The following is a 14,946-nucleotide window of genomic DNA, read 5'->3' as shown; positions in this document are numbered from 1 at the left end:
GCTTCTGTTTAGGAATAAATATTTGTTCTAGCCTCTGGTTAGACGTGTTTTTATGTTTTAATTAGTGTTTGTACCAAGTTAAACCTATAGGATCTTCTTGGATGATAGTTATTTGATCTTGCAGAAAATTCCAGAAACTTTCTGTTCACGAAAATAATTTTTAAAATCACCAGAACGTGATAAAATATTGATTCCAATTGCTGCTGATCAATAAACAAATTGTCTAGGTCGTCCTATTTTTTCTGATTTTTTGGAGTTCAAGAAGTTTGCGTTAGTTACAGATTACTACAGACTGTTCTGTTTTTGACAGATTCTGTTTTTCGTGTGTTGTTTGCTTATTTTGATGATTCTATGGCTAGCAAAATAGTTTATAAACCATAGAGAAGTTGGAATACAGTAGGTTTAACACCAATATAAATAAAGAATGAGTTCATTACAGTACCTTGAAGTGGTCTTTTGTTTTCTTTCGCTACGGAGCTCACGAGATTTTCTGCTGAGTTTTGTGTTGTGAAGTTTTTAAGTTTTGGGTGAAAGATTTGATGGATTATGGAACAACGAGTGGCAAGAGCCTAATCTTGGGGATTCCCATGGCACCCCCAAGATAATCTAAGTACACCAAAAAGCCAAAGCTTGGGGATGCCCCGGAAGGCATCCCCTCTTTCGTCTACTTCCATCGGTAACTTTACTTGGAGCTATATTTTTATTCACCACATGATATGTGTTTTGCTTGGAGCGTCTTGTATGATTTGAGTCTTTGCTTTTTAGTTTACCACATTCATCCTTGCTGTACACACCTTTTGGGAGAGACACACATGATTAGGAAATTATTAGAATACTCTATGTGCTTCACTTATATCTTTTGAGTTATATAGTTTTTGCTCTAGTACTTCACTTATATCTTTTAGAGCACGGTGGTGGATTTGTTTTATAGAAACTATCGATCTCTCATGCTTCACTTAGATTATTTTGAGAGTCTTAAATAGCATGGTAATTTGCTTAAATAGTCCTAATATGCTAGATATTCAAGATTAGTAAAAACTTTCTTATGAGTGTTTTGAATACTAAGAGAAGTTTGATGCTTGATGATTGTTTTGAGACATGGAGGTAGTGATATCAAAGTTGTGCTAGTTGAGTAGTTGTGAATTTGAGAAATACTTGTGTTGAAGTTTGCAAGTCCCGTAGCATGCACGTATGGTAAACGTTATGTAACAAATTTGAAACATGAGGTGTTCTTTGATTGTCCTCCTTATGAGTGGCGGTCGGGGACGAGCGATGGTCTTTTCCTACCAATCTATCCCCCTAGGAGCATGTGCGTAGTGCTTGGTTTTTGATGACTTGTAGATTTTTGCAATAAGTATGTGAGTTCTTTATGACTAATGTTGAGTCGATGGATTATACGCACTATCACCTTTCCATCACTGCTAGCCTCTTCGGTACCGTGCATTGCCCTTTCTCACATTGAGAGTTGGTGCAAACTTCGCCGGTGCATCCAAACCCCGTGATATGATACGCTCTTTCACACATGAACCTCCTTATATCTTCCTCAAAACAGCCATCATACCTACCTATTATGGCATTTCCATAGCCATTCCGAGATATATTGCCATGCAACTTTCCACCATTCCATTTAGCATGACACGTTCATCATTGTCATATTGCTTAGCATGATCATATAGTTGACATAGTATTTGTGGCAAAGCCACCATTCATAATTCTTTCATACATGTCACTCTTGGTTCATTGCATATCCCGGTATACCGCCGGAGGCATTCATATAGAGTCATACCTTGTTCTAGTATCGAGTTGTAATCATTGAGTTGTAAATAAATAGAAGTGTGATGATCATCATTTAATAGAGCATTGTCCCCAAAAAAGAGAAAGGCCAAAAAAAAGAAGGCCCAAAAAAAAGAGAAATAAAAAGGGACAATGTTACTATCCTTTTACCACACTTGTGCTTCAAAGTAGCACCATAATCTTCATGATAGAGAGTCTCTCGTTTTGTCACTTTCATATACTAGTGGGTATCTTTTCATTATAGAACTTGGCTTGTATATTCCAACAATGGGCCTCCTCAAGTGCCCTAGGTCTTCGTGAGCAAGCAAGTTGGATGCACACCCACTTAGTTTCTTTTGTTGAGCTTTCATATATTTATAGCTCTAGTGCATCCGTTGCATGGCAATCCCTACTCCTTGCATTAACATCAATCGATGGGCATCTCCATAGCTCATTGATTAGCCTCGTTGATGTGATACTTTCTCCTTTTTTGTCTTCTCCACATAACCCCCATCATTATACTCTATTCCACCCATAGTGCTATATCCATGGCTCACGCTCATGTATTGCGTGAAGGTTTATAAAGTTTGAGATTACTAAAGTATGAAACAATTGCTTGGCTTTTCATCGGGGTTGTGCATGATGAGAGCATTCTTGTGTGATGAAAATGGAGCATGACCAAACTATATGATTTTGTAGGGATGAACTTTCTTTGCCCATGTTATTTTGAGAGGACATAATTGCTTAGTTAGTATGCTTGAAGTATTATTATTTTTATGTCAATATGAACTTTTATCTTGAATCTTTCGGATCTGAATATTCATACCACAATTAAGAAGAATTACATTGAAATTATGCCAAGTAGCATTCCACATCAAAAATTCTGTTTTTATCATTTCCCTACTCGAGGACGAGCAGGAATTAAGCTTGGGGATGCTTTATACGTCTCCAACGTATCTATAATTTTTGATTGCTCCATGCTATATTATCTTCTGTTTTGGACATTATTGGGCTTTATTATTCACTTTTATATTATTTTTGGGACTAACCTATTAACCGGAGGCCCAGCCCAGAATTGCTGTTTTTTTGCCTATTTCCGAGTTTCGCAGAAAAAGAATATCAAACGGAGTCCAAACGGAATGAAACCTTCGGGAACGTGATTTTCGGAACGAACATGATCCAGGAGACTTGGACCCTACGCCAAGGAAGCTTCCAGGAAGCCACGAGGTAGGGGGCGCACCTACCCCCCAGGCGCGCCCTCCACCCTCGTGGGCCCCACGTTGCTCCACCGGCGTACTCCTTCCTCCTATATATACGTACGTACCCCCAAACGATCAGATACGGAGCCAAAAACCTAATTCCACCGCCGCAACCTTCTGTACCCACGAGATCCCATCTTGGGGCCTGTTCCGGAGCTCTACCGGAAGGGGCATCGATCACGGAGGGCTTCTACATCAACACCATAGCCTCTCCGATGAAGTGTGAGTAGTTTACCTCAGACCTTCGGGTCCATAGTTATTAGCTAGATGGCTTCTTCTCTCTTTTTGGATCTCAATACAATGTTCTCCCCCCTCTCGTGGAGATCTATTCGATGTAATTTTCTTTTGCGGTGTGTTCGTTGAGACCGATGAATTGTGGGTTTATGATCAAGTTTATCTATGAACAATATTTGAATCTTCTGAATTCTTTTACGTATGATTGGTTATCTTTGCAAGTCTCTTCAAATTATCAGTTTGGTTTGGCCTACTAGATTGATCTTTCTTGCAATGGGAGAAGTGCTTAGCTTTGGGTTCAATCTTGCGGTGTCCTTTCCCAGTGACAGTAGGGGCAGCAAGGCACGTATTGTATTGATGCCATCGAGGATAACAAGATGGTTTTTTTTTATCATATTGCATGAATTTATCCCTCTACATCATGTCATCTTGCTTAAAGCGTTACTCTGTTATTATGAACTTAATACTCTAGATGCATGCTGGATAGCGGTCGATGTGTGGAGTAATAGTAGTAGATGCAGGCAGGAGTCGGTCTACTTGTCTCGGACGTGATGCCTATATACATGATCATACCTAGATATTCTCATAACTATGCTCAATTCTGTCAATTGCTCAACAGTAATTTGTTCACCCACCGTAAAATACTTATGCTCTTGAGAGAAGCCACTAGTGAAACCTATGTCCCCCGGGTCTATCTTCCATCATATTAATCTTCAACACTTAGTTATTTCCGTTGCCTTTTATTTTGTTTACTTTACTTTGCATCTTTATCACAAAAATACCAAAAATATTATCTTATCATATCTATCAGATCTCACTCTCGTAAGTGACCGTGTAGGGATTGACAACCCCTTATCGCGTTGGTTGCGAGGATTTATTTGTTTGTGTGGGTGCGAGGGACTCGCTCGTAGCCTCCTACTGGATTGGTACCTTGGTTCTCAAAAACTGAGGGAAATACTTATGCCACTTTGCTGCATCACCCTTTCCTCTTCAAGGGAAAACCAACGCAGTGCTCAAGAGGTAGTAGGGCCCCTCGTTCATCTCCTCGCCACTGCGACTACTACAAAATTCCGACCCAGGAGGTAGCTCTCGGGTACAGGATAGGGGGAGCACGGTGGTTTTAAGAACATAAAACGAGGTTTCACATGTCCCAGTTCTATACGGAAATGCATAATAGGGGGATGAAAAGACTTATCTGAAGCCGCAGCCCCCGGCAACCTTGGCTTGCCGTTGTTGGATCCTTGTATCTTCAGCCCCCGGTAGTCTTGGCCTACCGGGGCCGGAGCGCCGGTTCGTTCTCCTTTTTCCCAAGCGGCTCAATAGAAGTGTCCGTTTGCCCTGCGAACCAAAGAGAACAGAAAGACGCACAGTCGACCTCTAGGCTAGGGGTTAGTCACTGCTAAGCACTATCACCCCGAACCGAGGGAGAGACTTAACCTAGCATGCATGCTATAACTTAGGGCGCCAGCGCTTCGTTTATTTATGCTCAGGGTCTGCGCCTGGCTTTGTACAGAGGGTTACATGCCTTGTTGGCAAAGCTTGTACAAAAGGTGGCTTGCCGGGAGGCCCGGCAAGCCGCGCCTTATGGGTAAAACTTGCGAAGATGCACGATGTTCCAGGAGTTGCTCACTTGGACAACATCTTCGGTCTCCAGGCGGACCACGCCGGGCCTGGTGACTCGTATTACCCGATAAGGGCCTTTCCACTTCGGCGTCAACTTGTTGGTATTCTTGGCCGACTGAACGCGCCGAAGAACAAGGTCACCTTCCTCAAAGCTCCGGGCACGAACCTTGCGGCTATGGTAGCGGCGCAAGGATTGTTGGTAGCGTGCTGCTCTCACAGCCGCCCGGAGACAATCTTCCTCAAGGAGCGTTGTGTCATCTTGCCGCAATTGCTCTTGCTCAAGCTCGTCGTAAGCGAGCACTCGAGGTGAACCGTATATGAGTTCCGTGGGGAGAACTGCTTCTGCCCCGTATTCCAGGGCAAAGGGTGTCTGGCCGGTGGCTCGATTTGGCGTCGTCCTGATCGACCAAAGAACCGCCGACAATTCATCAATCCAGCGCCTTCCGCTCTTGTGCAGCTTGTCAAAAGTCTTTGTCCTCAGGCCTCGCAATACTTCAGCATTTGCCCTCTCCACCTGGCCGTTGCTCCGTGGTTGTGCCACAAAGGCGAAACAGACCTTGCTGCCGAGGTCTTGGATGTATTGCATGAAGGTGTGGCTTGTGAACTGCGTGCCGTTGTCGGTGATGACTCTGTTTGGTACACCAAAACGGCAAACCAGTTCCTTGAAGAACTTGACGGCTGACTGTGCTGTCATCTTCCTCACTGCCTCCACCTCCAGCCACTTTGTGAACTTGTCGACTGCAACGTACAAGTACTCAAAGCCCCCGACAGCACGGGGGAAGGGGCCCAGTATGTCGAGCCCCCAGACCAAAAATGGCCAGGAGAGAGGGATTGTTTGAAGGGCTTGGGCTGGTTGATGAAGCTTCTTTGAATGGAACTGACACGCTTCACACTTGGTTACTAGTGCCGTCGCATCCTGGAGGGCAGTGGGCCAGAAGAAACCCTGCCGGAACGCCTTGCTGGCAAGGGCCCTCGACCCTATGTGGGAGCCACATATGCCTCCGTGTACCTCTGCCAACAGCCCTAGTCCTTCCTCCCGGGGAATGCACTTCAATTTCACACCGTTCGGTCTCTTTCTGTACAGGACGTCATCGACGAACTGGTACAAGGCAGACCGACATGCTACTTTTTCCGCTTCTTCCTGCTCCTCAGGAAGCTCCCCTGTTTGGAAGAATCGGACGGTGTGCTGTTCCCATGCCGGAGCCTGGGGCTCGACGACAAGGACCAAGGGCATCTCTTCTGCCATGGGAGCGGCCGTCTCTACGGCCAGGGCTTGACGGCCTGCCGGAGTCGGTCGCTCCCTGGCAGGCACAGGGTCCACGGCAACACCCTTGCCGGCGACCCCTGGGGGCTCAGCGGGAAAGTACTTGCCGGGGCCTGATTTCCTCCGCTTGTTCTGCTCCGTTGATGGCTCGACGGATGGTTAGCACAAACTGGGATATAGATCGAACGAGGCGCAGGCCTCCTGCCTGGGATCCTCCTAACTACTCCTGGTCGTCGTCAGCGGCCTGCACGTAGTAGTAGGCACCTCCAGTGTCGTAGGAGTCGTCGTCGACGGTGGCGTCTGGCTCCTGGACTCCAGCATCTGGTTGCGACAACCAGATAGAAAGGAAAAGGGGAAAAGAGGGAGAGAAGCAACCGTGAGTACTCATCCAAAGTACTCGCAAGCAAGGAGCTACACTACATATGCATGGGTATATGTGTAAAGGGGCATATCAGTGGACTGAACTGCAGAAAGCCAGAATAAAAGGGGGCATAGCTAGTCCTGTCGAAGACTACGCTTCTGGCCATCTCCATCTTGCAGCATGTAGAAGAGAGTAGATTGAAGTCCTCCAAGTAGCATCGCATAGCATAATCCTACCCGGCGATCCCCTCCTCGTCGCCCTGTTAGAGAGCGATCACCGGGTTGTATCTGGCACTTGGAAGGGTGTATTTTATTCAGTATCCGGTTCTAGTTGTCATAAGGTCAAGGTACAACTCCGGGTCGTCCTTTTACCGAGGGACACGGCTATTCGAATAGATAAACTTCCCTGCAGGGGTGCACCACATAACCCAACACGCTCGATCCCATTTGGCCGGACACACTTTTCTGGGTCATGCCCGGCCTCGTAAGATCAACGCGTCGCAGCCCCACCTAGGCTCAACAGAGAGGTCAGCACGCCGATCTAACCCTATGCGCGCAGGGGTCTGGGCCCATCGCCCTATGCACACCTGCACGTTGCGTACGCGGCCGGAAGCAGACCTAGCCCCCTTAATACAAGCGCGAGCTTACGGTCCAATGCGGCGCGCGCCACTCAGTTGTTGACGTCAAAAGAGCTTCGGCTGATACCACGACGCCGGGATACCCATAACTACTCCCGCGTAGATGGTTAGTGCGTATAGACCAAATGGCCAGACTCAGATCAAATACCAAGAACTCGTTAAGCGTGTTATGTCGAAGTAACCGCGGACGCCGTCCAGGGCCAGGCCCACCTCTCACCTAGGCGGTCTCAACCTGCCCCGTCGCTCCGCCACAAAGATCCACTTGCGGGTACTCCTACGAGCCGACCCGACTTTAGTCATCACATGTGTCATGTATATAGTATATAAGTATATACCCGTGATCACCGCCCAGGTGATCACGGCCCGATAGTATAGCACAGCAGACGGACAAGAATGTAGGGCCACTGATGGAAAACTAGCATCCTATACTAAGCATGTAGGATTGCAGGTAAAGGTAACAACAGTAGTAGCAAGGATAGGCTATGCATCAGTATAGGATTAATGGAAATCAGTAACATGCTACACTACTCTAATGCAAGCAGTATAGAGGAGAATAGGCGATATCTGGTGATCAAGGGGGGGGGGGCTTGCCTGGTTGCTCTGGCAAGTAGGAGGGGTCGTCAACTCCGTAGTCGAACTGGGCAGCAGCAGTGTCGGTCTCGTAGTCTACCGGAGAGAAGAGGGGGAAGAAACAGTAAATACAATGCAAACATAAACATGACGATGCGTGACATGACAATGAGCAGTGCTAGGTGTGTCCTAACGCGACAGTAGGTGGTACCGGCGAAGGGGGGGAACATCCGGGAAAGTATTCCCGCTGTTTCGTGTTTCAGACAGACGGATCGGAGGGGGAAAGTTGAGAGTTCGATAGGTTAGGGAGGTGTGGTGGACGAACGGGCTGCGTATCCGGATTCGTCTCGTCGTTCTGAGCAACTTTCATGTTGAAAATATTTTAATCCGAGTTACGGATTAAAAGATATGATTTTCTAAAGATTTTATTAATTTCTGGAATTTAATTAATTATTTAATTTAATTCGAAATTTGTATTTATGACATCAGCATGAGGTCATGCTGACGTCAGCAGTCAACGTTGACCGTTGACCTGGTCAACCTAACAAGTGGGTCCCACCTGTTAGGGGCTGTTAGCTAATTAACTACTGTTTAGTTAAATTAATTAACTAATTAGGTTAATTTAAACAGGATTAATTAACTTAATTAATTTAGTTAATTAATTAATTAATTAATTTGATTTTTATTATTTGTTTTATTATTATTATTATTATTATTTTCTTTATTTATTTATTTTTTTAATTCCCTTTTTTTTCTTTTTCTTTCTTTTTTTTAAACGTTCAGGGGGCTGGGACCCTACTGCCAGTGGCCTAGGAGGCCACTGGAACGGGTGCTAGCGGGCGAACCCGACGGGCGCGGGCAAGGCGCTGCCCGCCAGGACGCGGGGTGAGGCCGTGGCCCGGGCATGACCAGCGGCCACAGCCGGGGCTCCAGCGCGGCGGAGGCAGCCCCAGGAGGAGGGCCGCGGCCAAGTGCAGAGGAGGGGGGGCGCGCTTGCGGGGGAGCAGGGAAGGCGACGGAGCCGAGGGCGCCGGCGACGGGGCGAGCGGCGAGTGATCTACTCGAAGGCGAGGGACAGCCGAGCGGCGGAGGCGGCCACGGTGGGCATGCACAGGGCGGGGCGTGTGCGAGGCGAGGCCACGGTTCAGCGAGGCGAGAGGGGAGAGGAGGTCGGGCCTCACCGCGCGCGTAGGGAAGTGGCAGTGGGGCGTGACGAGGAGGACGGGGACGTCGCGGCGGAGGGGAAGAAGGACGGCGAGGTGGAGGAAGCAGGCCGGTGATGGAGCTCCGGCGACTGGCGGCGGCGGCGTCGACGTGCAGGAGGTGGCGAGGCGTCGGGGCGTCCGGGGCGGAGGAGCACGGTGTTGGGTATGCGGGGCAGCATCGGGCGGCGTCAGGCTCGGCGAGGCGGCGCCGGGCGTCGGCGATGACGACGGGATCGGGGGCGGCGCGTCCAGATCGGGGAGAGGGGGGCGCCAAGGAAAGTGGGGGGGTCGGGTGCGTGGGTAGGTTAGGGTTTGGGGGAGGGAGTGGATAAGGGGGAGTGGGGGGAGGTGCGCGGCAGGGTGGGCCGGCCTGGCGGCCCGGTGGGTTGCGGCCTGGTGGGCCAAAGCCCAATTGGCCGGGGGTTTTCTTTTCATTTTTTTGTGTTTCTTTTTTGTTTTATTTTAGTTACATTTTATTTTAGTTTTATAAAATGCCAAATGAGTACCTAAATTAGTATTACTAATTAGTCCACTGCCACAATTAACTTGGCACCTAAAATAAAATATCTTGTAATTGTTTAGTGTTTAAAGTATTTAAATAATAGTTTTGCTACTGTTTTATTACCATTTGAATATTTGAACATTTTATAAAATTGTGGTTCTCCACCATAATTACCTACGCATTATTTGGCACAACCCGAACATTTTAGTCTTAAAATTTGAAAACTTTTGTTGTTTGCCTTTTATTCAATTTTGAATTTGAATTGGTTTTTGAACTAACGAAAGGGATTAACTACAGTGTCAGAGGTGACATGGCATCAATAGCAGGGAATTACTGTAGTCTAATTTTCCGGGCGTCACAATTCTCCTCCACTACAAGAAATCTCGTCCCGAGATTTAAGAGGGAAGTAAAGGAGGAAGGTTCGGGTTACGAAATTCTAGGGAGTGTTCTTGGTCTTGGTTGTTCTTCTCGAAGAGGTTGATCCATTACATTGATGTCTTCCTTCTGCTGTTTTAGGTCATCATGATGAAGTTGTCGTCCTTTCTTCAGGAACTCCATTGTACTTACGAAAGAATAAAGGGTGGGTATATTCCAGGAGAACGGACCTCTGCAAGGTTTACTATCTGGTAGCTAACATCGGGGAAGGTGGCGGAAAGTAACTCTCGAATTGAAACTTACGGAAATATCGAGAGCAAGGTAAGGAGGTATCCTGGGAAGTTTCGAGCGGGTAGGCAATCGTTCGATGCCTGTTACAGGGCGTGAAAGGGGTTCAAGGCAACGGGAATAAGTATTGTGTCTGATATCAGACTTGAAGGTGGCTCGTGAATTACATACGAGGCCACGCGCGATGAATTAATTTGGGAACAGGGGGTGCACAGGAGAGTCAGGTTTTGATCCTGTGGAACTGTGGGTTATGGGCCCACCATGTGGGTTAAAAGTAGGAAGGGCAGTGACATCTTGCACGATCATGATAGCAAGGCATGTCAGAGGTTAGCCTGTCAGTTATATGTCAGCAACATCGTCGTACCAAGGGCGAGGGACGAAGAGAACCATTTTCCTGCTCGTTGAAACGAGGCGGACCATTAGGCAAAGTTCTCGTCCATCGGTGGTTACCGAAATGTCACCAACAATAGTAACAGGGTCTTACTGACAGAGTTGTACACCGAGGTGTTTACATAAGCAGGAGAATATTACTGCTTAGATCATATAGATCACCAGAAAGGTTAAACCAAACAATGGAAAGGAAAATATGATTATCAGATTAAACAGAAGAATGGAAAGGAAAATGTGTTTAAACACATATTTCAAGGGTATATCCTTCCCAAGGACAAGCGAGCATGATATCCATGACATGATATAATGTAGAAAACTCTTTAGGTACGGGAGAGAATTTCATGACATTACCCATACAACGGTGTTTGGATAATTGCGCAGGAAACATTTAGCATTGGGCTTCAAATGTTCCTGTTGAAAATCAGAGTACCATAGACATGCTTCGAGATAGCATTGACATGGTCAACAGGTGAAGATCAGACTTTGGAAACAAAAAGGATCCATCAGGAACAACTTATAGAATAAGTCTTACAATTTCCTCATGGAAGAATAGCTAACCTTGCTAAAAGGGAAAACTTATAACAATAGGTCCTCCCGCCAGGTGTGCTGGGTATCATCACCTTACCGGGTCATAAATAGGCCAATGTTATAACTCTTGGAAATATGTTCCAACCATCATATCTGACCGAGATTCAGATCTGATTGGTGTCAGGATAACTCAGACTCAGGATGCCTGAGAAGAAAGGTGCAACACAAATTGTCGAAACGACATCGAAGATTCTCGGGAGATGAACTATGGAAGCGAGTTCCGAACAAGGGTTCATCATTACATCAAGGAGAGGTGAGGAGGTGACTGATTGACTCAGCGACAATCCATTGAGATTTCCAAAAGATGGATTTCCATCACTATGTGAACAAGGAGATAACATTAGCTAGATCGAATGACTTAATGATGTATGCTCGAGGAAAACATACACAGTTAAACATTGGTTGAAATGTGCACCCGAAATATGGGCTAGGTAGCACAATCAATGTTCGAACGGTGATTCATTAAGCCATAGACGTAGAATGAAACTATAGACCAATAACTTCAAAGCAATAGGGTTGCTAGAAGTTTAGAATTTACACATCACAGACCATTTGTCGGTATTCCTTTTAGAAACAACACGGGGTCCAAGAAAGAATGGTGATGGGGAGAAGTATCACTGTACCAAGATGTCATACGAGGTGGTGAAATTCTTACGACATACTTGACATAAAAGATGGTAATACTCCAAGGTAGAACATATCATAAGTTAGATAGCAAGGAAATCAAGGTACAACACAAAACACGAACAAGTTTGTGTTGAATGGAAGGCAATAAAATGGTCGATGATAAAACAAATCATCGAGGGCAAGGATGGTATTTCTCATCCAGAATTCAATAGATATCTTGGAAGAGCTCAGAATGTTGATGATGTTCACGACACATTTGTAGCGAGAATTTATGAAGAGATAATCGATCGGCGATGACATCAAGTCAAGGGAATGATGAAGCAAAAAGTTATTGGAACCAGGGGTACGACACAAACTTGAAATCAAGCTTGTTGTTCAAGGCGAACTAATATGATGAGGAAGATCGATGTAAGCTTAGCTCATCGTCAAAAATTGTGCTTCGGGAAGAAGGACCATGTAGCACAGTTAAAATTTAGCACGATAATGATATAGCCGATAAGGCTAGGAATGACTTGAAGGATTATTAAACTCATAAGCAACAAGAATTACTTAGAGTTATTGAATCGGAGTGCGGAATCGATTCACTTATCGGTGTTCTCGAGTGACTAATAACTCAGAGCCCGTGGAAAATTGGAATCAGTGAGAATGTAGCACTTGATGAAGAATTCATAAGAAGTTATGCAGTTCCATGATAATCTCGAGATACCAGGGGGTAATACTCGACGATAGATCAAGGTAGAGGTTGGACTAGGGTATTGCTCTGCAGAAGACAAGTGCTCAAACTTGCACGAGAAACGGAATCAAGGAGAAACATGGTCAGAACCACGTCCACGGATACCAGATGAACTTATAACAAGGGGATAATTATTTTTAAGAGAAGCATCCATGATAAGGTATACATCGTGTCCATGGGCATGAACACAGGGTTCAAGGTCGACTCCCACTTGTTCAACGCATAATCTTTCATTCACCTCTCGTATTTCGAAAATGACATTAGTTGTTGAAAGTTTTTACCTGGTGCAATACCAGATAAGTATGACCCGTGCAATCTTTCGGGTTCACACGGATTTATGGAAGGCATAGGTTCAACCCATCAGGGCATCTTAGGAACATATACCACAAACTTCGGAGTAAATATTACAAGCTCGAAAGAAGAGCATTGTTCAAAAACAGATGATACAATTTACCAAAGGCATTATATACCCATGGAAAGGCTCACAAGGTTATTCAATATGAAGGACACTGTCGGATAAAATCCGACAAAGGAACCGATGGTCCACAAGGGATCTGATGTGAGCATCGGTACTCAACCAGAGGAAGAAGAATGCAAGGAGATCTGATTATAGAAACAACTGACTAACTCAAAGTTCAAATGCAAAAGAATTATGATTTCCAAATCAGGGGGTCAGAAGCAACGCTCTGATCAAGGATGGATAAGTTGAGTAGGCTTAGGGGTACAATCGATGGCAATTTGATAGGTCGAGATCCAGCTCACGTTTAAAATGACGTCTGAGCCGGAAGAATGAATTCTAGGATATGATTGAGGATTGCGAGCATTCGCAACAAATTGAATCAACGGACTCAAAATGATAATGACAAGAGATGCCAATAAGATTACGAGACTTATGGGATTAACCATAATGCAAGCAAACAAGAATTTCAAGAGCAATAGGCTCCTGAGGATTTTCGGAAGATCGAATAGTATTTTGAAGACTATTGTGGAATACTTGAATCAACTGGGGATGAGCGGATACTCGGTAAGTGCGAGAATTATCCGTAGGGGTATTCAGGTGACAAAGAACAGCAAGGCAGTAAGCTCAAAGGATTCTCGGAACAACAGAGAGAATTTCGGGGTATCTTGTAATAACAAGATCAACTGGGAAACATTGTATGAATGGCGAGTATACGTGGTTATCCATAGGAGTTTATCGATGAAAGGGAATTGCAAAAGCGATGAACACAAGTTCTCGGGTTATCAGCGGAGAGTATCTTCAGGGTCTTCACGTGCAGCAGACGATCATCAGTAATAAGGGGCTCTCCGGGTGAAAGTGATAACGAGATCCTAATGTTAGATTTAGCAAAATTCATTTAACCCGAATAGAAGAGAGATCAGAGTCCCAGAGTATAGGTCGAGGAGTAAAAGATCCTAGTACCACCCAATGGCGACGTGGGCCCGTAAGACACACAGCCATGTTAGTAAAAGTTTTGTAATGTCTAGACTCGACTTCGGCCAAGGAGTGTGGAAAGGGGGATTCCTACAGGCAGTCGGCTCTGATACCAACTTGTGACGCCCCCGATTTGACCGTACACTAATCATGCACGCAAATGTGTACGATCAAGATCAGGGACTCACGGGAAGATATCACAACACAACTCTAAAACATAAATAAGTCATACAAGCATCATAATACAAGCCAGGGGCCTCGAGGGCTCGAATACAAGTGCTCGATCATAGACGAGTCAGCGGAAGCAACAATATCTGAGTACAGACATAAGTTAAACAAGTTTGCCTTAAGAAGGCTAGCACAAACTGGGATACAGATCGAACGAGGCGCAGGCCTCCTGCCTGGGATCCTCCTAACTACTCCTGGTCGTCGTCAGCGGCCTGCACGTAGTAGTAGGCACCTCCAGTGTCGTAGGAGTCGTCGTCGACGGTGGCGTCTGGCTCCTGGACTCCAGCATCTGGTTGCGACAACCAGATAGAAAGGAAAGGGGGAAAAGAGGGAGAGAAGCAACCGTGAGTACTCATCCAAAGTACTCGCAAGCAAGGAGCTACACTACATATGCATGGGTATATGTGTAAAGGGGCATATCAGTGGACTGAACTGCAGAATGCCAGAATAAAAGGGGGATAGCTAGTCCTGTCGAAGACTACGCTTCTGGCCATCTCCATCTTGCAGCATGTAGAAGAGAGTAGATTGAAGTCCTCCAAGTAGCATCGCATAGCATAATCCTACCCGGCGATCCCCTCCTCGTCGCCCTGTTAGAGAGCGATCACCGGGTTGTATCTGGCACTTGGAAGGGTGTATTTTATTCAGTATCCGGTTCTAGTTGTCATAAGGTCAAGGTACAACTCCGGGTCGTCCTTTTACCGAGGGACACGGCTATTCGAATAGATAAACTTCCCTGCAGGGGTGCACCACATAACCCAACACGCTCGATCCCATTTGGCCGGACACACTTTTCTGGGTCATGCCCGGCCTCGTAAGATCAACACGTCGCAGCCCCACCTAGGCTCAACAGAGAGGTC

Source organism: Triticum aestivum, chromosome 4D, assembly GCF_018294505.1.
Source record: "Triticum aestivum cultivar Chinese Spring chromosome 4D, IWGSC CS RefSeq v2.1, whole genome shotgun sequence".
NCBI classification, from domain to species: domain Eukaryota; kingdom Viridiplantae; phylum Streptophyta; class Magnoliopsida; order Poales; family Poaceae; genus Triticum; species Triticum aestivum.
Note: the sequence above shows the minus strand (reverse complement) of the source record.